The sequence below is a fragment of the Mustela nivalis genome, assembly GCF_964662115.1.
Source record: "Mustela nivalis genome assembly, chromosome: 9".
NCBI lineage: Eukaryota > Metazoa > Chordata > Mammalia > Carnivora > Mustelidae > Mustela > Mustela nivalis.
Window position 1 is genome coordinate 97,433,612 of NC_139028.1, and position 24,696 is coordinate 97,458,307.

Below are 24,696 nucleotides of genomic sequence, written 5' to 3' on the forward strand. Positions count from 1 at the left end.
GAGGCATTCTTACAACCTACTTCCTGCAGGTAACCCACTAGAAAAAAAGTAACACTTTGTTATCATTACCGAGAAAAAAAAAAACAGAAAAGAAAAGAAAAGGAAAGGGAAAAAAAAAAAAAAAGAAATCCTCCAGTTTTTGTCAATACCATGTCAGCTAATTAACCAAAGGAAATCTGGTGCTATGATTTTCTTTTGCCAAATCACATGAAAACAAGCCAAGTAACTTACCAGCAGAATCCTGGAGCTAGTTTGTACCAGTTTGCAAGAGAATATTCTGTGCAGAATATCTCTTTCCTCCTCTGTGTTCAGTGACATCACATTGGTTCTTGGAAATAGGCCATAGAGGGAGTATTTACACCACAGAAACGGGAAAACATCAAAAACCAGAGCTTTTGTGTTTTTTTTTTGTTTGTTTGTTTGTTATTGTTTTTCTTCAGAGAGCTGGTTTTCCAGCACACTATTGATTCTACCTTGTTATTTCCAAATGTATGAAATAAACAACCATTCATTCAAAAATTTGTTATTGCTGTACCTTCTCTGTGCAAGGCATTGAATTTAGGAGCTGCTCTCTGAAATAGATGCATACCATTCAGTTGAATAGAATGGTTGCCTCAAAAATTGTTTTACTGCCTTGAAATTTCTGGTTTCTGGTTTGGTTTCTTGAACAGTCAATGTGCGCTGTGAAGCATTTTACTTTACTGCAGAGATATTTCATTGTGTTTGCAACATGAATATGGAGCTTTAAAGATGTAAAATGTAATAATCAAGCATAGGGGATTCTCATGTTATTAAGCCTATTTGTCATTGGGGGAAGAAAAAACCTGAGAAAATCAAGGCCCTGCCAATAATGTGATCATTTCGCCTAGTGGGACAGACAGGATAGGAGACTTCAGAGACATGGACCAATTCTTCCTTCAAAAGGTGTTTCACATATACCTGGAAACTTCTGAAATTATGTTTGATAAGCTGGAATGTGGCAAGAAGATGCAATCTCTCTGATTGTGTTCTCTGCATTGTCTACCCATCTATCACCTCTCAGCTTTCAACTAGGTCATGTGACGGTGGCTCAGAATAAATGGCTAAGTCTTGTCTTACATGGTTTAGCATGTAAAAAACTGCAGGAAAACTGCAAATTTTTCTGCAAATCATATTTAGGAGGACGGCAATAAAAGGTGCCTGCCACTCTTTTACTCATACTTTTCGATGTCTTTTTTTTATTTTTTAAAGATTTTTTATTTATTTATTTGACAGAGAGAAATCACAAGTAGATGGAGAGGCAGGCAGAGAGAGAGAGGGAAGCAGGCTCCCTGCCGAGCAGAGAGCCCGATGCGGGACTCGATCCCAGGACCCTGAGATCATGACCTGAGCTGAAGGCAGCAGCTTAACCCACTGAGCCACCCAGGCGCCCCCTTTTCGATGTCTTTAATTTCTTTATTAGCTTTTATATTTTGACCTTAACTTTGAAAATAAAAATTAATATTTTATTAAAAAATTGCTTATGGGCTCTCAGCTTCCTGCCATTTCTTACAAGTCAAATTCCTTTTAATCCTATCCTCTCTTGTTTTACTCTAGTTTGGGAAGCAAGATTTTGAAATAGGACTTTTTAGATTTGTCTTTTCCCATAAACTACTGCCTTGGTTATAATAAGTCCTTTAAAAAAAAGATGTAATATATTTCTTCAAGGCGTGAAGCTTCTAAAGATCTAGAGAGACAGAGATGAGCCAAATCTTTACTTTTGTGGTCTTAAAGAAAGAAGAAGAAGAAAAAACTACAACATTTAAATAGGTTTTATCACAGAATCTTTCTTCCTTAACAAAGTGATTAATATTTCATTACTTTGTTTGAAAGTTTCTAAGAATAAAAGTAGTTTTGTTTTTAATAATACCAAGATATATTTTAAATAACATTTTAATTCTGAATATAATAAAACCATATTTAAAAGGAAATAATTACTCCAGGCATGACAAAGTTCTAAAACCCAATAATCTTTGTAAACATTAAAACCCACAGAATAAAGGGAGTGGGATTATGGACATTGGGGAGGGTATATGCTTTGGTGAGTGCTGTGAAGTGTGTAAACCTGGTGATTCACAGACCTGTACCCCTGGGGATAAAAATATATGTTTATAAAAAATAAAAAATTTAAAAAAAACACAGAATAGGGTAGTTTTCTGTTAATATGGATTATCTTCCAGGCTGAGTACTGTATAGTATTCTGATCATTTCAATTAGTGGAAGCTACGAAGTTTAAAGGACAGATAAAATTCTGCCATAAATTTCCAAATTCTTGTTCTCAGTCTAATTTTCTGTATAGAGGAGATAGTAAAGTGAAGAGGAAATCAAACTTTCATTTCCATGAAATAAGAATACCAAATATAAATATAATCTCTTTATTTTAATAGGCTTAGTCCTTACTGAAAACTGTATAAAGTAGAACTCACCATACTTCATATTACACTCTTCCTATTTATTTTATAGCAGTAGGCACTCATGGGAAGCTTTTCACCCCAAGAGCAAGCTTTTTAAGATGAAAACAACCAAACAAAAACCAGGATGCTTTTTAAAAAAATGGATTCTGTAAATATTCATTATTTAGAAAACCCCCTAAGTACACTCCTGCTTTATCAATACACAAAATCAAAGCTGATGTCCTCTAAGTAAGTGTTTTATGATGTAGGTTGCAAAGTTCGCTTTTCAACTGTAGTCAATCAGTAAACTCCTCAGCTTTTGCAGCAAGCCCTTTGCTTTGCATGAAGCATGGTCTGTTTCTGGTCCATCAAGATTCTTAAAGCATCAGAGTTCTTGCACTTTCTCTAAGCCTCTAGCGTCCACTAGTCCAAGAGCAAAGTGCTAAACTATTTGCTGGTGGTACTTCACACTTTCTGTCAAGGTTCTTTTTTGTATTTGTGGATAAAGTCCTTTCCTTAGGAAACTGGAAAGCCATTGTCTATGTGATACCTACCCTGAAAGACTTTTTATAACCAATCCATGAAATTCAGAGCACCTCCTTGGGCTATATGTTTAAGGACAGAATTAATGCCTATCTTAAAAGGCAACGATGTTAAATCATTTTGGTATCACATGTTGCTATTTTTTATTTTTCTTTGTAGTTATTTTTTTCTTATGTATAATGGGATGGGTGGCATTGACACTTGACTCAGAGACCACCGGTCTACATCTATTGCAAAACACAAGGTTACCACAGTTGCTATTTGGGCTCAAAGCATGTATCATAAAATACAAATAGAGGGGTACCTTATCTTAGATATTTTAAAGTGTATGTGTGAAGAAAGGTGCTTATCTTTCCTCTGCTTCCACCAAGGCTATAACAATAAGCACCTGGGCTCGTTCATAGGACGAGGATTGACATTAAGAATTCCCTGAATGGCTAAAGAAATGTGAAATGTGGGACTACATTATCTAGAAATGCTACAGAACTCCTTTTCTGTAGAGGTTACTGCATATTGAGAATATGAGACAGATTACTTCCAGCATCTCAAAGCATGCTCCCTCCCTCTGCTAAACTTCTAGGGCAAGTCATGTATGATGAGTAATGTGTAGCATCAGGCACTAGCAGCAAAGATGAACAAGACACTGCCTTACTCTAAGGAGATGAAAGACAACTTCTGAACACATAGTGTAGTTACGTTAGTCTTTCTATTTTAGCACTGGGGATGGTTTTTATATAACTTGATAGTTAGGTCTCAATGATATGACATGTATGTAGTATGGGACCTACCTATCCTACTTAGTGTCTAGCATATTCTCTAACAGGTAAGAGAAAAGTTGTTAATTTAATTCATTTAGCAAATATTCCTTCATTTCATAATTATCCTTAAGTCCCTACTATGTGAAGCCATCATCTCTGTAAGATGGTTTTTGCAGGTATTCCTGCCCAAATACAGGGGAATCGATTTGGCAAAAAGTTGGATTTTTATTTTGTTTTCTTGTTTGCTTGTTCTGCCTTGATTATATTTTAAAATTTAGTCATGTAAATAGATCCATCGCAGTATCTTCAAAAATGCTTCCAAGGGACTACCACTTTCAGGAGGTAGAGTAGATTTTCCTTTTCCTATTCACCCCATCGAGTACACCAAAAACTCTGGACATTATATAAAAGAAGAAGAAAAGAAAGAAAAACGTAAGAAGACCTTGAAAGGTGGAGATCAAGAGACAGACCATCTCTGAAACTTAGATCCAAGTGAGGACACAGTGGTGAGAGGTCTTGGGTTTTCCTTTTGCCTCCTATATCCCAGATTTCAGGTAGAAGAGACCAGAGACCCAGAAAAACTGACAGGTCCAGACAAAAAAAAAAAAAAAAAAAAAAAGGAAACAACAAAGTCCTGCTCTCTCTATTCAAAAGACAAAGAAAACATGACTTAGCAAGAAAGAAAACCGTGAGACAAGACTCTCATCCAGCTGAACATCACAGAAAAGACTCGTAGCTCTATCCTCTCTCAGGCCAGCAAAATCCAAGTGTGGACCTAGATCTTCACGTTCACCAAGCTATGAAATGTCCCCCAAACTCCCCAGTAAGGTGATACCAGAGAAGGCCAGGTAGGACATCAGAATGTTTATCCTTGCCAGGCAGCAACAAGGCACCCTGTATCCCTTGCATTGTCAGTCGGAATGACATAGAGACCCCCCCGACTACTGTCTCCACCTAACAGTAACAAGGGGACCTTCTCCTGACATGCCACAGTAGTATCAGAATTGGCCATGGGGACAGTCATGACTTTCACCTCCACCCAGCAGCCATGCATGAGGCCACTCTTCGGCCCGTGTTGTCAGTGGTGGCCAAGTGGGTAGAGGTTACATGCACTCCTATACTAGCCAGGGAAGTATCAATGGACATCTAGTGGGAGAGCTGAAACTATTGCCCGGAAGTAATGAAAAGCCCCAATCCACTCACGTGTCCACAAAGGCCAATTAAGGAATATGAATTCTGTTCCACCCTGGTGTGAACTCTACCTTTCAGAAGGAGCCAGCTAATCCAGAAGTTCTGAATAAGATAGAGAGTCCCATAATATAATGTCCCCAATGTCTGCATTTTGAGTGCAAATTAGTCATTACACCCAAAACCAGGAGGTTTTCAAATGAAATGAAGGGGACGACCCATAGATACCCACTCGAAAAGGAGCAAGTCCACATCCATGGGCAATCAAGTTAAATCTGACTGAAGTCTCGCCTCCTATACAAAACTTAGCTCCAACCGGATTAGGTACTTACATACAATAAGTAAGAATACAAAACTTTTTGGAAAAAAATAAAAACATGAGAGGAAACCTTTGGGACCCGAGGGTAGGCAAAGAATTCTTGGACTGGACACTAACAGCATGATCCGCGAAGGGGAAAACTAGAAAACTGGACATCATGAAAATTCAAAACTTTTGTTCTGTGAATGCCGAGTAGAGGGTGAAAACTCAAATTAAAAAATGGGAGAGAACATTTGCAAACTATTTATCTGACAAAGCTTAGTACCAAGAATATACAAAAAAGAAAAGAAAATGAAGTTCTCAAAACTCTAGAGTTAAAATACTGGGGGTGCCTGGGGTGACTCAGTGGGTTAAGCATCTGCTTTCTGCTCAGGTCATGATCTCAGGGTCCTGGGACTGAGCCCTGTGTTGGTCTCCCTGATTGGCAGGGAGTCTGCTTCCTCCTCTGCTTTTCTTTCCCCTCCCCCTGCTCATGTTCTCTCTCAAAAATAAATAAATAAATAAATAAAATAAATAACTTAAAAACAAACAAACAATTCAATTAGAAAATGGATAAGAAACATGAACAGATATTTCCCTGAAGAGGACATGCATACAGTAAATAAACACAAAAAAATGATTTTAAGCATCACTAGTTTTTAGGGAAATGAAAATAAAGACACAATGACATAATTAGGGAAAAGCTCTTTGACATTGGTCTTGGCAACATTTTTTTGGGGGGGGGGTGGATATCACACCAAAAGCACAAGCAACAAAGACAAAAATCAAGAAGTGGGACGAGACTGGCATTATGTATTTGCACAGCCACAAAGCACAGGACTGGCTACCATTTGGGACTCAGGGGCTCCCAGCCTAGGAATGCTGTGGGCAGGAACGGGGAAGAACTCAGAACAGCTGGCATCTGCAAACACGAAAACCTGTGGGGCTAAATCCACTGAAATTCATAGGCTGTCTGAGTCTCCTTTCCTTAGTGGCAAAAGCTGATGAAGTCTTCTGCAGAGTAGGTCACTAAAACCACTGTTCCTCCCACTGCATGGCTGATCCTGGGGCCCCTGCCATAAATATTTGTTCCTAGGTACCCCCATACATGTTAGCTTTGCCAGTTTCTGGATGGGGTCACATCCCAGTAAGTCCTTTATGCAGTGTCCCAAAAGGTTGGGGTAACTCACTCCTCACTCTGTCCTTCCTTTCCTGGTTGAGAGCATCTTTTTCTAGCTTTCCTGTTGCAAATCAAAACCACAATGAGAGATCTCCTCATACCTGCATTATTTAAAAAAAAAAAACCTGAAAAAACAAAGAAACAAACAAAAAATGTATAGCTAAAAGTGTTGGCAAGGATAAGGAGAAAAGGGAAGCCCTGGGGGACCAATGATGGGAGTATAAATTGGTGCAGCCACTGTAGAAAGCAGTATACAGATGCCCCCCAAAATTAAAAACAGAACTACCACATGATCCAGTAATTCCACCTCTGGATATATTATCTAAAGAAAATGAAAGTATCTCGAATGTCTGCACTCCCATCTTCAATGCAGCATTAGTCACAATAACCAAGACATGATAACAACTTAAGGGTCAATCAATAAATGGATAAAGAAAATGTTATAATTTTTTTCATATTATATATAACTAACATATATAACTATATAGATACATATATATGAAATATTAGTCATAAAAAATTCTGCTATTTGTGATAAAATGGGTAGACCTTGAGGGCATTATGCTAAGTAAAATAAGTCAGATAGAGAAAGACAAATACTGTATGATCGAAAAACACTGAACTCATAAAACAAATAGGAGATTGATTATTACCAAGGGTTGTGGGAAGTTATAAGGAGGCATTGCTCCAAACGTATAAACTTTGTTACAAGATGAATAAGGTTTGGAGAGCTCAGGTACAACAGCATGACTATAGTTAATGATACTGTTTTGGATAGCTGAGAGAATAGATCTAAAATGTTCTCACTACCACCACCACAAAATGGCAATTATTTCAAACATAGCATGTTGTTAACTAACCTTATAGAAGTAAACAGTTCATAGTATACACTTGTCTCAAATCATCCATTTGTAAACCTTAAACTTATACAATGTTGTATGTCAGTTATATTACAATAGAGCTAGGGAAAAAAATTCTAAATATGCAACTGTCACATAATCAAGCAGTTCACTTTTGGGAAACGAAATGAAATCTTATCTTCACACAAAAATCTGTACATTCATTTTTGTAGCAAATGTATTTATAACAGCTCCAAACTGGAAACAACTGCTTAAACACACTATTGTATATCCTTCCCAGAAATAGTACTTAGTTGAATAAAAAATGAATTACTACGTACAATAACTTAGGTAAACCTCCTGAGAATTACATTGCTTAAAAAAAGCCAATTCCAGGGGCGCCTGGGTGGCTCAGTGGGTTAAACCTCTGCCTTCGGCTCAGGTCATGATCTCAGGGTCCTGAGATTGAGTCCCACATCGGGCTCTCTACTCAGCGGAGAGCCTGCTTCCCGCTCTCTCTCTGCCTGCCACTCTGCCTACTTGTGATTTCTCTCCCTCTGTGTCAAACAAATAAATAAAATCTTAAAAAAAAAAAAGCCAATTCCAAATGATTCCATTTATACAACATTCTTGTAATGAGTAAATGATAGAAACCGAAAGATCAGTAGTTGCAAGTTGCTTAGGACAAATATTGGGGGATGGGGATGAAGTGGGTGTGGCTATAAAAGGACAAGAGAAGGGCCCCTTGTGATGATAGAAATGCTCTGTCTTGTGACTGTACTAATTTGATATCCTAGTTGTTGTCCTATAATTTTGTAAGATAATTATCACTAGGGGGAAAGTGGAACAAGGTACATGGAATACCTCCAATGTCATTTCTTAAAATTACACATTGATGTACGCTGTTTCACAATGAAACCATTAAAAATTCAATCATCAATAACATCACATCCACATATTTTGCCTCTGGACTATATGGTAATCACAGAACTGCCCTTAGTTGATTTTAAGGAAACCTGTCCAGCATAGCCCTACGCCAATTTTTTTTTTATTGTGGTCATTATTAAATGACTACATTTCAATCAAATGCATCTTCCTCTATTTTTTTTTTGAGAGGTGGGGCTTGGGTCGCCGCAGAGTATATCCCCTTTGCCACCTGGTCCCATCTGTGGGCTCCCTTCTAGTTTCTCAGGCTACAGTATTTGCTGGAAGTGATCCCTCGCAATATTCTGGAGTCCCAGCTCCATATGGTCCCCAATCTGAGCTCCTGGGGCACTAGCAACAGCCAGCTGGTACAATCCTTGTTAAAGACACAAATCTCAGCAATGTGAGTCCTCCCCACCCCCTAAACTTCTAAAGCAACACCGCCCCCCAAGACTCCTGAAGTCCAGCTGTACAAAATCCATTCTTCAGTATTCCAACTTCTAATCATCCCAAACTCTTGCCTGCTGTCCCTGAAACCAGGGCAACAAATATAGAAGTGACTACTTCTGTGATTCCTCAATGCCACCTTTTGCCTTTCCAGTTCTCCAGTATCGGGTTAATAATTCTTAAAATGTGTGGAACTTCCCTATGACCCTGCAATTGCACTCCTGGGTATTTACCCCAAGAATACAGATGTCATGAAAAGAAGGGCCATCTGTACCCCAATGTTTATAGCAGCAATGTCCATGGTCGCCAAACTATGGAAAGAACCAAGATGCCCTTCAACGGATGAATGGATAAGGAAGATGTGGTCCATATACACTATGGAGTATTATGCCTCCATCAGAAAGGATGAATACCCAACTTTTGTAGCAACATGGACGGGACTGGAAGAGATTATGCTGAGTGAAATAAGTCAAGCAGAGAGAGTCAATTATCATATGATTTCACTTATTTGTGGAGCATAACAAATAGCGTGGAGGACATGGGGAGATGGAGAGGAGAAGGGAGTTGGGGTAAATTAGAAGGGGAGATGAACAATGAGAGACTATGGACTCTGAAAAACAATCTGAGGGGTTTGAAGTGGCGGGGGTGTGGGAGATTGGGGTACCAGGTGGTGGGTATTATAGAGGGCACGGATTGCATGGAGCGCTGGGTATGGTGAAAAAATAATGAATACTGTTTTTCTGAAAATAAATAAATTGAAAAAATTAAAAAAAAATGTGTCTGTTAAAATAACTGGTACAGTTTCTGTTTCCCGAGTGCAGCCTAACAGATGTAGGCTATCCGTGGCAGGGTTTGAAGCCAAATAAAGGGAAAGTAGCGAGAAAGGCAATGAGAGACTACATGCAAGGCAAAATTATGAGATAGGCAAACACGGTGCCAGGAAAAACAATCAAAAGCAGGAGGTGGATAGGAGTTCAGGGAGAAGTAGAGCTGCAGAGAGATAAGTGTTCTGTTTTTGAGAACAGAACAAAAATAGGAGAACATTCTAGCGCTGCCTTTTCCCCACCTTGTTTTCAAGTTATGATTCAGTTCTGGCCCATGTATGTTACCAGATAATTCTCTTTTCACTTACACAGGTCTTTCTTCCCCATAAACAAACGATATTAACTAAAAGAAAATAGCATCCCAGGGGTGCCTGGGTGGCTCAGTTGTTAAGAGTCTGCCTTCTGCTCAGGTCGTAATTCCAGAGTCCTGGGATGGACCCCAGGATCGGGCTCCCTGCTCAGTGAAAAAACTGCTTCTCCCTCTTCCATGCCCCTCCCCCTGCTTATGTTCTCCCTTCATTGTCTCGCTCTCTGTCAAATAAATAAAATCTTAAAAAAGAAAGAAAGAAAAAAAGAAAGGAAACAGCATCCCCCTTTCTGAACAGATAGAAGGACCAAGATTAAAGACAAAGAAATGGGACAATCACATACACTTTAAAAAAGAAAAAAAGAAAAGAGCTTCACAGGGTACCTGGATGGCTCAGTCTGTTAGGCATCTGACTTCGGCTCAGGTTGTGATCTCAGGGTTCTGGGATTAAGCCTTGCAACAGACTCCATGATTGCTTGTCCCTCTGCCCCCCTTGCTCATGCACTTGATCTCTATTTCTTTCTCAAACAAATAAATAAAATCTTAAAAACAAAAAAGAGCTCAAATCCTTTCTTTATTGGTTCACATTCCTCTACAATACTTACTCTTACCATTACCTCCTCATCTTTAGCAAGCACTTTCCACACTACAAAACATCTCCATATCTGTGTTCTTACATGACTCTCAAAACAGAGAGGTCTCTTTAGAGACAGAGAGCATGTCTTCTATTGGCTTAGTCTCCATAATGTGATGGAGTTGATGCAAGAAAGAAAAACTGTGTTCCAGGAAGCTCTTGAGTTATGACTTTAGGACATATAGCTGTTATATATGCAACCTACGAAGACTAAATATTCACAGGAAAATGTATGAGCAATTCCACCTTCAACTGTGATCTCAGGTTCTTACAACCATTTCTTCTTTCCCCCTTAAAACAGCATGAATGATTCGAGTCAATATTTGCCAATTAAAATGGCAAGTACAAATATCTCTCTTGCCATAGATCAGGCTTTGATCTTTTATTTTTCTCCTCAACACAGTGAAACACCACAGGTGAATGAACCTATTATTTCCATTTAACAGAGCTAGACAGCTCTTACTTCTAGTTTCACGTCGCCTTGACCATTGATGGTCCGACAGGAAGCAGAAGGAGATGCCACAACGCATGCCCCAGCTCACAAACTGCCACTTGTAGGAGTCACTTGGACTTTCATGCCTCCCCACTGGTTCATTTAGACAAGTTCAACTTTCCCATCAGCCCAACAGCAACTATTTTCATGCTGTGACCACATCCAGCATTCCAATCTCACCGGGTTTTCAAAGGAAGAATAAAAAGCCTGCTACCTTTCCCAAACACTTTGTTCCATATTAATGACCTCACGGCTGCCCCCCTTTTCAAAAGAGAAGGTGGGGGGCATCGCCAGTTGTCTGCTTGTTTCATTCTGAATCCTGGGCAGCCCAATCTGCCACTCTTTCAACTCCCAGGCACTTTGGAGGAACATCTGCTCCATGAACAGTGAGTCTGACTCCCGCCCCTCCACAGAAATCACAGCTAGTAAAAGTTTTATGGGGTGGGTACTTTTTTCCTCCGGCTTCCTCCTTTTGTAACTGACTGAAGCCCAAATGAGCAAGATGAAATGACCAGATATTTAGCCATATGTTGGCATCCACATGTGTACGTTTGGGAGGGAAGAGAAGCTGTCAGCTGTACCAAATGAACATTATAATCATCTGAAATGCAATTAACAGCCCCATAGCCAATGAATCTTTGAGGGATTCTAACAGAGTAAATTATACCTCTCACTTACCTGCAGCAAATTGCCCATGGACCAGGTTCCTTGCTTGTGAAACTCCAATCCAGTCAGTTTATTTAGACTCTGAAGGAGTTTCAGGATATTTCCATACTGTTACTCCACATGGGTTATCTCTGTTCTTCCAGTAACGCCTATAAAAGCATACACAGACACACATACACACACACACACAGAATTAAAGGATATATTTAGCATATAAAATGCTGAGTAAATACTGGTTGATAGTTTATAGGTTAGTTTATAACCTGAATAAATACAGGTTGATAGTTTAGATATTTTAACACCCATAACTCACACTATTTTTTTTAAACCATTCTTATTATTTGTAAAAGAGTGATGGGAATAAAGATTTTTCTCTTTTAAAAACTGTACTGTGTGTTAATGTGGCTTGGTATCTACAATTACACTTCGCAGAAGTACACCAGATGAATGGCAAAATCTTAATAAAAAATTATTGATTAGAGACCCAGTATAATAGATTTGACTAAAATATGCTTGTGATTGCATGCCCTCAGAAGGTGACAAGGAATTCAATATTTAAGAAGTTACCAGGGGCCTGACGTTGGGCTAGTAGCTTTTATATAAATAACAATAATAAAATATAATAGATAAAATAATTCTTTTCTATAAACACAAAAGTTTTACCCTGTCTAGCAGAGACTCAACTAACTTCTCTGCACCTGTGGAAGAAGCTCGTTTCACCTACATTCGCACATCAGTTTCAGTATTCCTAATCTCATACCACTCATTACTCCAACTCTATAGGGCATACCTATTGTTAGAGTACGTTTTGCTTAGCTGACCCAAGTCTCAGCAGGGTCCCATGAGCCTGAGGGCCAAGAACAGGGACAGACATTCCTGGAGATTAGATACTGTGCTATAAGCTAAGGGTGCAAAGCTAAACATAGCTGTCTTTATCCTCAAGGTCAAGGAGACCAGGGTTAATCCTTATTGAGTAAGGGCTATATGCAAGGTGTCTGCATAGATATCCAGGCACTAAAAACATATAAATCCTCACTATCCAAAACTCACCCCTTGCTATATGAAACAGTGAACTCAAATAGATTCAAACAGGGCTATCCCCTTCACTATCTGAATTCATTCTATAAACTCTTAATAACTGAATTCAGGAAACAAGTAGATTTGTATAGGAAAAGGCTCTCAGTTGTTATCTTTAAATCCTCAAAGTCACCTTGTGAGGTAGGCATTCTTCCCATTTTTACAGATAAGAAAAATGAGGCTCTGTGATAGTGATGTTAAAAAAAAAAAAATCCCATCACTTTAGAATAGAAAGAGATAGCAAGATCACACAGCCCAGTGTCCTCATTTTATAGCTGGGAAAATGGGAGTTTGGGGAAGCAGAGTGATTCTCTTTAATCTTCGATCCAGCTAGGAGCGGGTCCTGCCTCAACATCTCCTGCTTCTACCTTCTGTGCATCTTTCCACTTATCTGGGACTAGTCACCTAAGAGAATGGGCCACACACATCAGTCCCAAAACTTTTAGGGTCACACCCCCATGACCACTAAACCACAATACCAAGCAAGATTCCATGCTTTTCTTCCTTTTTTGCCCATCTCATCCCAACTCTCCTTGCCTTTGTCCTCTCTTCTAGTCTCCCTTTCCTCTCGTACCATTTTTGTCTTCTTCCTGTTCCTTACTTGCTTCCTCTCTCTCCCTACAACATTGCTAGGAGGAGGAAATTACGATCACAGGTATCTAATAAACAGCCTTATACTACATCCCCTCTCAACAAGGAGAGCAGAGGGAGGTTCCTAGCATCCCTCAAAGTACTAGATCATACCAGCAGCAACCGTTCCCTTTCTGCAAGGAAAAAATGCCACACATTTGTCATTTTTCTGTCCTTCTAGTCATTCACAACATGCTTCTGACATGGGGCTGATTTTTGCTTCGAGACTTCACACCCCCAGAGACTTTCCCTTAGGAAATTTACAACCTTCTGTTCCTTTCCAAGTCATCAAAATTCTAATGGAGTAGTGTACTATGTAAACCTATGCTAATTTCAGTCATTATGCAGATGTCCAAGTATATTGCAGGTTTCCACCTCAAAGTGTTATTTCCCTCTAGAGTCAAAGGTACTTGGATGAGCTGCTGATCCCTTTGTTAAAATATAATCCACATATCACTAGGTCACCAAATTTATCAAACCTCTGCCAGGAAAACAGGATCCCTCTAGAGAGGCTGGCGAGTTGAGCAGTGTTGAATTGCTGCTTGTATTGAAAATGGAGTGATGGGAAAACACTCTAAAGAAACTTAACTTTTTAATTAATCATAATCTCCCCCCTTTGTGAATTTCAAAAATTCCCGTTTTTGTTTTCATTTAGCAAGCTCTGTTTGGCTCTGTCTGAGCTGCCAGGAAAACAGTATAAAAATATTTTCCATGCGTCGTCTCATATAATCCTCAAGATAATTTTAAAGGGTCTGCCTGGAATGCATCATTTTTAAACATTTAGAAGCTGATGTTTCAGTGAGGTGACAAGATATGACCAAGGCTATGCAGCTCGTCCTAAGTGTTAACATCCAGACCGGCGACGCTTGAGTGGCTCAGTCAGTTAAGCTGCTGCCTTCGGCTCAGGTCATGATTCTAGAGTCCTGGGATTGAACCCCACATCGGGATACTTGCTCAGTGGGGAGCCTGCTTCTCTCTCTGCTTCTGCCTGCTTGTGCACTCTCTCTCTCTCTCTCTCTGACAAATAAATAAATAAATAAGATCTTAAAAAACAAAACAAAACAAAACAAAAAAAACCCAGGCCTTACATCAGCCTCCATGTTCTTTTCCATTTACACATATTTACAATTTCAACGTGTTGTCTATCAATTGGTCCAAGCTGGACTTTCCTTGGATAAATATATCTAAATGGTTGAAGCGCTCATGTTCTATACAGAGTAAGATCTTCAAAGAGAGTGATGTTCTATCTAGGAGAAATAAGGGGGTTCTCATTAAGCCTTGTAACCAATTATACCTATGATGTTAATACAATTGGATTAAGGGCAAAGAGTTCAGTTAAGGTACATTCAATGTTAAAGTCAAAATTTCCAAATGGAAGTAGGATGTAAGTTGACATTTCCTCAGAAGCTCTCTATCACTGTGGCCTTTCCAGATCCCTAAATCAAAGAGCTCATGTTTCCTGAGAAAACTAAACTACCTCATCAAAATAAAGAAAGTTGTGGTAGACACGAGACCAAGACAAATACTAACTTCCTTATATGGGTTCCATATATACTAAGAAGGGCAAGGTTTTGATGCCCAACAGTGGGCACATGTGGCTTCAGAACCTTAACATAGAGTTCATAGCATCTAACCCTCAGCCCTGCCCACCATCCAGACTCGATATGAGAATTAAAATATCGGCAATTAGGGGTGCCTGGGTGGCCCAGTCAGTTAGTTGGCTGACTCTTGATTTCGGCTCAAGTTATGATCTCAGGGTACTAAGAATGAGCTCAACACCGGGCTTCACACTGGGCGCTGGGTGTGGAGTCTGCTTGACCATTCCCTCCCTCTCTCTCCTTTTAGCCCTCCCTGCTTGCTTGCTTGATCTCTCTCTCTTTCTCTTAAATAAAGAAACATTAAAAAATAAAATACAATATCCACATTTAAGACTACAGCATACTGTTCACATGTGACTCAAATAATGAGAACTCTTACTATTCTTTCATTCAGCACTAGGTCTGTCTTAGGGATCCATTCTAACCAGGGGCCAAATTTCCTGGCTCCAATCATGCATTTTGCCACATGCTGCCGTTCATCGTGTAGAATATAACACATGAGCAAGAGTTAAGGAGAGTAAGGATGCAGTGATGACCTCTTGATTCCTGACACCGACACTCCGCAAAAGTTCAAGCCCTGGTGTCAATAAACACTATCATCTCCCACCCATTGGACCAGCCCCTTTTCAAACTTGGCAGTTGCTGTGTATGTACCCATTTACTGTGATTATTTCCAGAAGTGTATATTTTCACCATCTGAGCATGAACCCATAATTTATAATAAAAGCTGAAACAGAGACACTAATGCTAAACACAGAATCTTTGCAAATTATATCCCAACAAATAATAAATTTAATAGAGGATCATGAGACCCAAATTGCTAACCATAAGGAGGAGGGAATGTATCATCTTCTAATACTATTTTACTGAATATAAATGAATAAAGCCTTCTTTTATTGAATTTGGGTCATCAGCATTCCAAATCTCAATGGGGCTTTTGACATAAACATACAATCAAGAGCTGAGTTATTATTTTTATAACGATAATATTGTAGCTGGTGCCTTCAATCAGAAGCATGATAAATAATCACAATTCATATAACTTAATAATGTGTTAATACATTTATTTCAAAAAAATATGATACCAGTGTATATCTTTCATTCATTCCCACAGTCTATTTTCTAATAAATTTTGAAACAAAATCCAAGTTTAAACATGATTGTGGTACTCTAGGCAGATGTTCAAGTCCAACCTGCCTAAAAACGCATTCAGTAAGATGAGTAGAGCATAGTCTCATCCAACTGTCCCAGCTAAGTTTTCAAGATAAGTTTGACTTTAAGGAAAATCATGGCTATTTTTTTCACCCATTCATTCTCAGGAAGGCAAAATAACATTATAATAATCTGCACTCATTATAAAGTCATATGACCTTAGGTCAAATCCAGGCTGTCAATCACTGACTTTATTGCCTTCAGATACTTACTCTCTGATTTATCTCCTTATCTGTAAAAGGGTATAATAGTGGCATTTAACTGAAAGGCTTGTTTTAGTATTAAGTGAGATAACCTACAGATAGCAAAAAACACTACTTCTGACATGACAAATTCTAAATTAATGCTAGCTATTATTTTTCAGTTATCCACAACATTTTTGAAATGCCTACCGGTATACTCTATTAGGCAACAACCAGATGCCATATTTGTCAACGCTGCCCCCACCTTGTCACATACAACCCAACCCCAAATCCCAAATATAAAGAAACTAGAGCATTCTCGCAGAGCAGTAAAGAAAGGAATCCACATTACCATGCCTTGTATTTATTTAAGTTTGTATTTAAATTCCAGTTAGTTAACATACAGTCTAATATTACTTACAGGTGTACAATGTCATGATTCAAGACTTCAGTACAAGCCCCATTGCTCATCATAACAAGGAGAAGTCCCTAACAAGTCGCTAACAAGTCCATAAACCTCCCTACCTCTCTCATCCCCCACCCCACCTCTCTGCTGGTTACCATCAGTTTGTTCTCTACAGTAAAGGGTCTGTTTCTTGGTTTGCCTCTCTCTCTCTTTTCTCCCTCTGCTTATTAGTTCTGTTTCTTAAATTCCACATACGAGTGAAATCATATGGTATTTCCCTTTCTCTGACTTATTTCACTTGGCATAATGCACTCTAGCTCCAGCAGCATCCTTGTAAATGGCTGTAAATCTCTTTTATGTTCAAGTTATTAGATAGATAGATAGATAGATAGATAGATATCTCACCTCTTTATGCAGTTGATGAACACTTGTGCTGTTTCCATAATTTAACTATTACAGATAGTGCCACTATAAACATCAGGGTGCAGGTACCCCTTTGAATTAGTATTTATGTGTTCTTTGGGAAATAGTATGTAAATATGTAAAGTAGTAGTAGTAGTAGTAGTAGTAGTAGTAGTAGTAGTACAATTGCTGGATTATAGTGCCATTCTATTGTGAACTTTGATCTGGCTGAAGGAAGGAATAATGAAGCATCCATATTGGAAGCAAGTCCCCCACAGGCAGCATGTGAGCTACACAGTCTCAATGAGCCTCTTAGTCAATCAGTAAACAGAGGCTTACATCCAAATGATGAAATATTTCAGAGTTAAGAGGGGACAATTGTGTGGTTCAATCCATTCAGCATCTGCCTTCAGTTCAGGTCAGGATCCTGGGGCCCTGGGATCAAGCCCAGCATGGGGCTCTCTGCTCAGCAGGGAGTCTGCTTCTCCCTCTTCCTCTGCCTGCTGCTCTCCCTGCTCATGCTCTCTCTCTCCCTCAAATGAATAAATAATATCTTAAAAAAAATACTTCAGAGTTAAGAATAAAGCTAGCAAACTTTTAATAAAGCCATTTCATCATCTTTAAAATGGCCTCAATGGTTATTTTCAAACTTAGAATTCTCAGATGACTTGGCATTTTGTACTGGACTGAGATGGCATAGGAAGAGGCAGATCTTGGTGCCCAGCCCTCTCCTTGAAGCCCTGAATATATTCCTACACCTGTTAAGTCTAGCTTTATAGGAGGGACTTCACCTGCATGTGTGTTGACATTTCAGCCAACATGTCCAAGGTCCAACCATATACCTTATACAAAGTCACCCTTGAGCTTATAGGTGCCCACTGCAGTAATGATATCTGCTCTTAGGAGGGTGCACCGAGGGAAGAGACCCATATAGATATTAAAAAAGAGTTTGAGTAGGAATTCCAGATCTCAACAAACAGTAAGGCCTGATCTAAGAGATGGCTGGGGACTATATGTGGGATCCTCAACCTTAAGCATATGAAGTCCCTGGCTAAAAAAAAAGGAAGTGTCTGGAGAAATCCTGTTTAGATTTTTTTAAAGGGTGGAGCCTAGGGAAGGTACCTTTCTGGCTTGAGTCTAAATGCAGAATCAAGGCTTTGGAGCCAAACCACTGGGGTTCTGACTCTGCTTCTGTTCTTTAACAATTAAGTAATCTCAGACAAGTTATTTAGCCTGTATTCTTTGGTTTCTTTGTGAAATAAGAATGATAATCATTTACTTCATAGTATTTGAGAATGAAAGAATGAGTTAATGCACACAAAGCAGTTCAAAAAGTAGCTAGGAGAGAGTATGCATTGCATAAATATTAGCAATTAGCTATTAGCTATTATTATTACCATTATTAGAAGAAATAGTGATATTGTTAGAGTGGTAATAACAATAAGGTGCAAGTTCTGAAATAATGCAGTAAATCCTAAAAATAAGTTGCAATCAGGAATTTATTTTGTCTTGTTCTGTTTGGAATAAGGGTCACTTAGATAACATTTATTTTGCTCGAATAGAAGCCTTTCCTCTGGGTAAGTAATTAATGTTTGAATTTCTGATTCTGGCCACATCACAGATTGAACTAACCTAGATCTACTTCCCGTTACAAAACAGAAATACTGAATATGAATCTAAGAGAGAGAGCAGCAACAGGCACACAGCTCTGAAGGAAAAATAAGTGGAGGATGCACTGCCAGATGTGAGAAATGAAAAAGGAAATTTAGCTGGGAGTATGAGCTAAACAAGATGATGCATGACTGAAAAGAGGCAGGTGAAATGCTCTAGCAGCAGAGAGAACCTCTATAAAGACTGAAGTCACACAACTGTCAGTTATGCCATTTCTAAACCTGAATGCATCCGTAACAGTAACGCAGTCCCAAATATGTAAAGACAAAGATGACAGAGCTAAAAAGAGAAAGAGACAATTCCATAATCATAGTGGAAGATTTTAACATACCTCACATAGTCACTTACAGAAAAACGTTAAGATGATTGTAAAAATTAGGAAAAATAGGAATAAATATTAGGAAATATTTATTCCTATAAAGGAAACAGATTCTCAGCAAAACTGTAACTAGTTCCAATCCTCTTGATGATGTTGTCCGAACAAAACATCAAGTTTAGAAAATATTTGAATCTAATGAATAAACTTAACCAATGGACATTTAGAGAACACTTCACTCAAACAAGTTATTCTTGTGAGAACACGGGAGATTATACTTGGTATCATGAAATATTTGGAACCGAATGGCAGCGCATACTGGATTCTTTAAATTCTTAAGGGGTGCGATGACAAGACTGTCTTTCATGACAATTTAAGCTTTAAATGCACGTATTATAAAAGAAGAAATGTAGCACCATAGTGGTCTTTGTATTTAACTAAAGAAATTAGATTTTTTAAAAGGAGGAGAATGTGAAAACAAATTGGAAAGAAAAGATTGGAATCAATGCAGAAATTAACCAGAACAGCAACATTGGCAGAGGGATCACAAAAATTTTCAGCAAAAATAAAGCTGATTCCAGAAAAAAGAAATAACAGGAAGGAAACACTTGAAATAATTGACAGAAACAACATTAAAATCATAGCTGAAAACAGGCTATCATCAGAAATAAAACTGATATTTAAAAATTTAGTAGAGTATCATGGATAATTTTATGACAAAATATTAGAAAACACTATTAAAAGAAATTTTTAAGAACAATATTAAATGCCCAAACTGACTAAAGAATATATAGGAAACTTGAATAAACAGAAGTCCACTAAGTAGCTTGAATTGGTAGGAAGTAACATCCTCTTCACCCCCTGATCCCTAGTCACCTTATGACTTCTGGTAGGGTGCTTTCAATTTGACGTAATAATGGTTCTATCATGTAAAATATATTCAAGAGATCAAGGGTATAAGAGAATTAATGTAGATTCCTGAAACTTCCCCTTTTTTACTCTTGGGGAAAAACTGGTGCTATCTGTAACTTATGCAAAGTAAAGGAGCCACAGGTTTGGAGGAACCCAGATTTCATCTTCTTTTATGTAATGAGTAGGAGGCACATCTAGAGAAATAGTGGCTTCCCATAGGTAAGTAATCTCACATTCTATTTCCTATAATGTTATAAATTTTCTGTACCATTTCAGTGCAATGAGTCTTACCAAAGCTTACTATGATTCTTTCAGATAATCTCCAGATCCCTGATCATGTTTCCAAATCTGGACAAGGAATTTGAGAAAACTGAAATAAGCCATTCACAGAAAGACAAAATAGTACATGATCTCACTGGGACGTGGAATCTAAAATAGTCAAACTCCTAGAAACACAGAGTAGAATGGTGGTTTGCAGGGACTAGTGGGACTAGTGGGAAAATGAAAAGATGTTGGTTCAAGGGTGCAAAGTTTCAGTTATGCAAAATAAGTAAGTTGTGGAGATTTAACCTACTACATGATGATATAGTTAACAATTCTGTAGTGTATACTTGAAATTTTCCAAGAAGGTAGATCTAAAGTGTTCGTTCTCAAAATTGGAAAATAAAGAAATGAAAAAAAAAAAAAAAGGTAACAGTGAGGTGATGTATATGTTAGTTTGTTTGATCATAATAATCATTTTACAATGTATCTATACATTAAAATATCAAGTTGTAGATTTTAAAATATATATATATATTTTATTTGTCACATATACCTCAGACCAAAAAACAAACAAACAAACAAACAAAAACCTACAAGATGTAAAGAACTAAAAAGAAAACAGAGAATAAAGAGAAATAGAAACTCATTTATACCACTGGTGATAGTGTAAATTTTCTCAAACTCTCTACAACGCAATTTAGCAATATGAAGAAGTTGAAAATGCCTATTTTTCGTAGAGGTTCTGGTATTAGATATATAACCTATGGCATCATTTTTAAAAGTGCTGATTATAACCCATTAAAAGATTTCCAGTTCAATTTAGTAGGTTTTTATCCACTTTAGTTTATTAGAACAGAACTCAAAATGCTAGAGTAAATTTTATTCATCATATACATATATCTGTGTGTATGTGCACATGTGTATATGCATGTGAATATAGAAAAGATAAAGGTAAGTATCTTTCAATACATAGATTTGTGTGCTTGTGTGCAGGTCATGAGTCCCAAGATAAAATGTATTTCCTTCTGTGAATTCCAGTACAAAAAGTTTAAACAGAATTTTCCTGGAGAAACACCCCCATATAAGCACAGTGAGACATTTACAGGGGTGTTCACTGAAACATTTTTCCTAACCATGAGTAATGGTAAATAATTAGAAGTCCTTCAATTAAAAATGGGTAAATAATTCATAGTACTCTTATATAACAAAACACTACAATAGTCAAAATAAATGAACTAGCTCCTCATGAATCACTATGCAAAATTTCACAATATAACATCGGGCACAAAAAGCAAGTTGAAAAAGTACATCTGTAAAATTTATGCAATAGAAGAACAAAATAATATTATAGACCTTTATAGCTATATGGAGTGGAGGTATAGAAACATACATGGTAAGGATACACACATGCTGCAGGACCCTAATTACCTCTAGCCTGGTTGTCTTTACATGGTTAAGGAGAGAAGATTATGATTGGAATAATGAGGAATCAGCTGTAAGTACAAAATTATATTTCTTTCCAAAAGAGGGATTTGAAACAAATCTGATGATATTGCATTGGTATACCTGAGTGTTTGCAATGTCTCAAAAGTAATTTCTTAATCAAATTAGGTGAACTGGCTTAAGGAAGTGTTCTGTGCCAACAGGAGTATTACAAGTAATTATAACCATAGCATCTGTATTTAAATGAACTAATAATGCAAAAGAAAAACTGGTATCTCCCCAAACACATTCAATATACGCCCACAGTTGTTACTGGTGTATCAAGATGGAATAACTTTAAATTGAACAGAAAAAAAAAATAAGACATTGGAAAGAACTTCTCAACTGCGAATTTCAGACTTTAGAGATTTAGAAACAGATGGTGATCCACTAAATTTCAGACTCGTACACGTTCTCTTAGCTAGAGGTCAGTTAAAATGACCAGCTTTTTCCTGAGGTTCTTCATATATTTATGTAATGCTCACTGCAGAAATATTTAAGTAGTGATAAAAGTGCGAAGAATGGGAAAACAGCTTCAACGCACATTGTCAGCTGTGGTTTTTGCCAAATACTTAACTTTCCTTAGGCCAAAATGTTTGCCACATGAATGATTCCAGTTACAACTGCAGACTACTCAAAAAGTGGTTCCAAGTGCCATGAAAATCACACTTTAGCAGAAATTGGCATGTTTCAAACCACCACTGAATGTTAGGGCCAAAGGTTCTTTTTAAATTAACTATTAGTATTTTTACACAAATTCTATACCTACAGGATACGAGGAAAATGAGCAAACTCATAAACTGGTTTTCACATTCTATGACAAGCTCAGTAAGAAAGTGGCAACACATGCCCCCAAACCATCATTTAACCATGAATACTCTATTTTAAAAATGTAAAATGTAATTAATTATTTATCAGAAGATCACCCAGACTAATAAGACTAACATTCTGCCAAATAGTTATACAAACTCAAGTGATCAGTTGAGCCCTTTGGCATACCCTGTGGTGGCTAAACTTTGAAGGGGACCCCAGTGAGTCAAATCTTTACATAACACACTCCCCTTGAGTGTGTGGGCAGGATCTGAGGCTTACCTCCAGCCAACAGAAAATGACAAAGGTAGTGGAACAGCCACTCTGGGCTTACATAAGACAGTATCTTAGCAGCTGGTAGCAAGCGCTTCTCCTACTGGCTTAAAGGAATAAGGTTCCACATTGTAAGGTGGTTTAGGGGTGAGGGGGTTTACAGTAGACTTGTAGAAGGACCATTTGGGGAGGAACTGTAGTGTCAAGTAGGAGGAGAGGGCCCTCAGGATAGCTAGTCACCAATGGGAACCTCCATCCTACAGTCACAAGGAATTCGGCCTCAGATCCTAAGAGCTTGGGCAAGGATTCTGAGTTCCAGAAAGGAACACAGCCCTGTCCATATGTTGAGTGCAATCTTGTGAGAAGATGAGAAAAAGAACGGGTTGGGCTGTGCCTAGACTAGTCCACCAGACTGTGAGATCTGAAATGTATACTGTGCTAAGCACCTAAGTTTGGGTAATCTGTTATGTAGCGACAGACAACTAAAACAATTCGCCAACTGTGAAAAAGCTGCATTGTCAGAAGTTCCCAATTTTGAGTGTGCTTGAGACTTACCCAAGACTTTTTTTTTTCCTTTTTAAACAAATACACAATTCTGTACCTCAAAGCAATTGCTTGATCAGAATTTTGAGAGAAGAGGATGAGATATACTAATTTTTTAAAGATTTCCAGGTGATTCTGAGGACACCAGTCTGATCCTTGAGATCCTTTCTAGTTATAAATATGTTTACAAATGGCATTTGGCATCCAAAGGTTGATAACGCTTAATTCCTCTCATTTTCTTGTATAGTAAAATCACACATGATATTTGCTGTAGCTCCAGAGACCAACTTTTAAAACATGGAAGCAGCTGTGCTTGATAAATATATCTATCTTTGGCCATCTTCCAAGCCAATATGTCATCAACCAGTGTGTGGACATTTACTTTCCTTCTTAAAAGAGAGAAAGAAGAACAGAAAGACAGAGAGAGAGAGAGAGGCACAGATACACACGCACACATTTTAAATGACTTACACACCCGAAGTGACTATAAATGAGGCTTGTTTGGGGTAGGGGTGGGAACAGGCACACCTTACTACTTTCTTTCCTCTCATTGTTTCTAAAACCAGAGCTTCCCCTTCCATCCCAGCTCCAGCTGGGCAAAAACCTCCTATTTCCTACTGCCTATTTTTTGTACCCATACCTAGCAAAGCTCTGTTGCTCGCCATCATCAATCTATAATGAGAGAGGAAAATACAGGTAAGAGAGGAGAAACTAAACCTTGGAGAACTCTCAGCTATAAATTAAAGTTCGGTCTTACTTATATTTTAAAAGCAATGGCCCCATGGAATAAAGACAAGGGAGTTTTTCCTCCCTCTATTCACTTCTAATTTATACTGTCCCAAGTCAAGGTACTGTGGAAGGAAAGTTGTAGAAGCTGAGGGGCTAGAGGGATTGATTTTTGGTTTTTGTCTTCAAAAAAGAGGAGTAACAGGAACAGACAGAGTATCAGATAGTAGCTTAGAAGTCCATGTGCCTCAGTTTTGATCCTTGGTTTAACGTGTTAACCTCTATACCTCTGGTTCAAGGCCCTATGGTTGCTGAGTTTCTAAGGGCAACTATAAATCCTGAATAAGCGGTTCATTCTGGGTTGCCCTCTTTTCAAATGGGGTCAAACTACTTTCTTGGCAGATTTCCTTTAAGATGATTTATTATATTGCTGAAAAAAAAAAGAATGAATGAATGAATGAACAGACCCCTTTCTCCTCTTCTTCTAACCATCCCCATGCAGAATTTGTAAAATCCATTAATCATATACTGGGTTTGAATGAGTTTTCAGGACTTCAGAAAGCAGCCTGCTGAAAGTTTAAGCAGATGTTTCCTTTTATTAATGCAACGATGAACAACGTTGAAAAAGGAGAAGCAAATATTTTACGATCTCATCTTCAAAGTCAAAGAATTCTCAGAGA

General features: G+C 38.1%; 1 protein-coding gene across 8 annotated transcripts in view; it reads right to left on the minus strand.

The window, feature by feature from the left end:
- LRRC4C (leucine rich repeat containing 4C) overlaps nt 1-24,696 on the minus strand; it is a 1,100,263-nt gene that overhangs the window by 469,735 nt on the left and 605,832 nt on the right. For 7 of the 8 annotated variants that reach the window (XM_082748990.1, XM_082748983.1, XM_082748989.1 and 4 more), the window contains one exon: nt 11,525-11,661. The exons of the other annotated variant lie outside the window; for it this stretch is intronic. The gene's annotated coding sequence lies outside the window, so the exon portion shown is untranslated. The remainder of the gene's footprint in view (nt 1-11,524; nt 11,662-24,696) is intronic. 8 annotated transcript variants of the gene reach the window in all.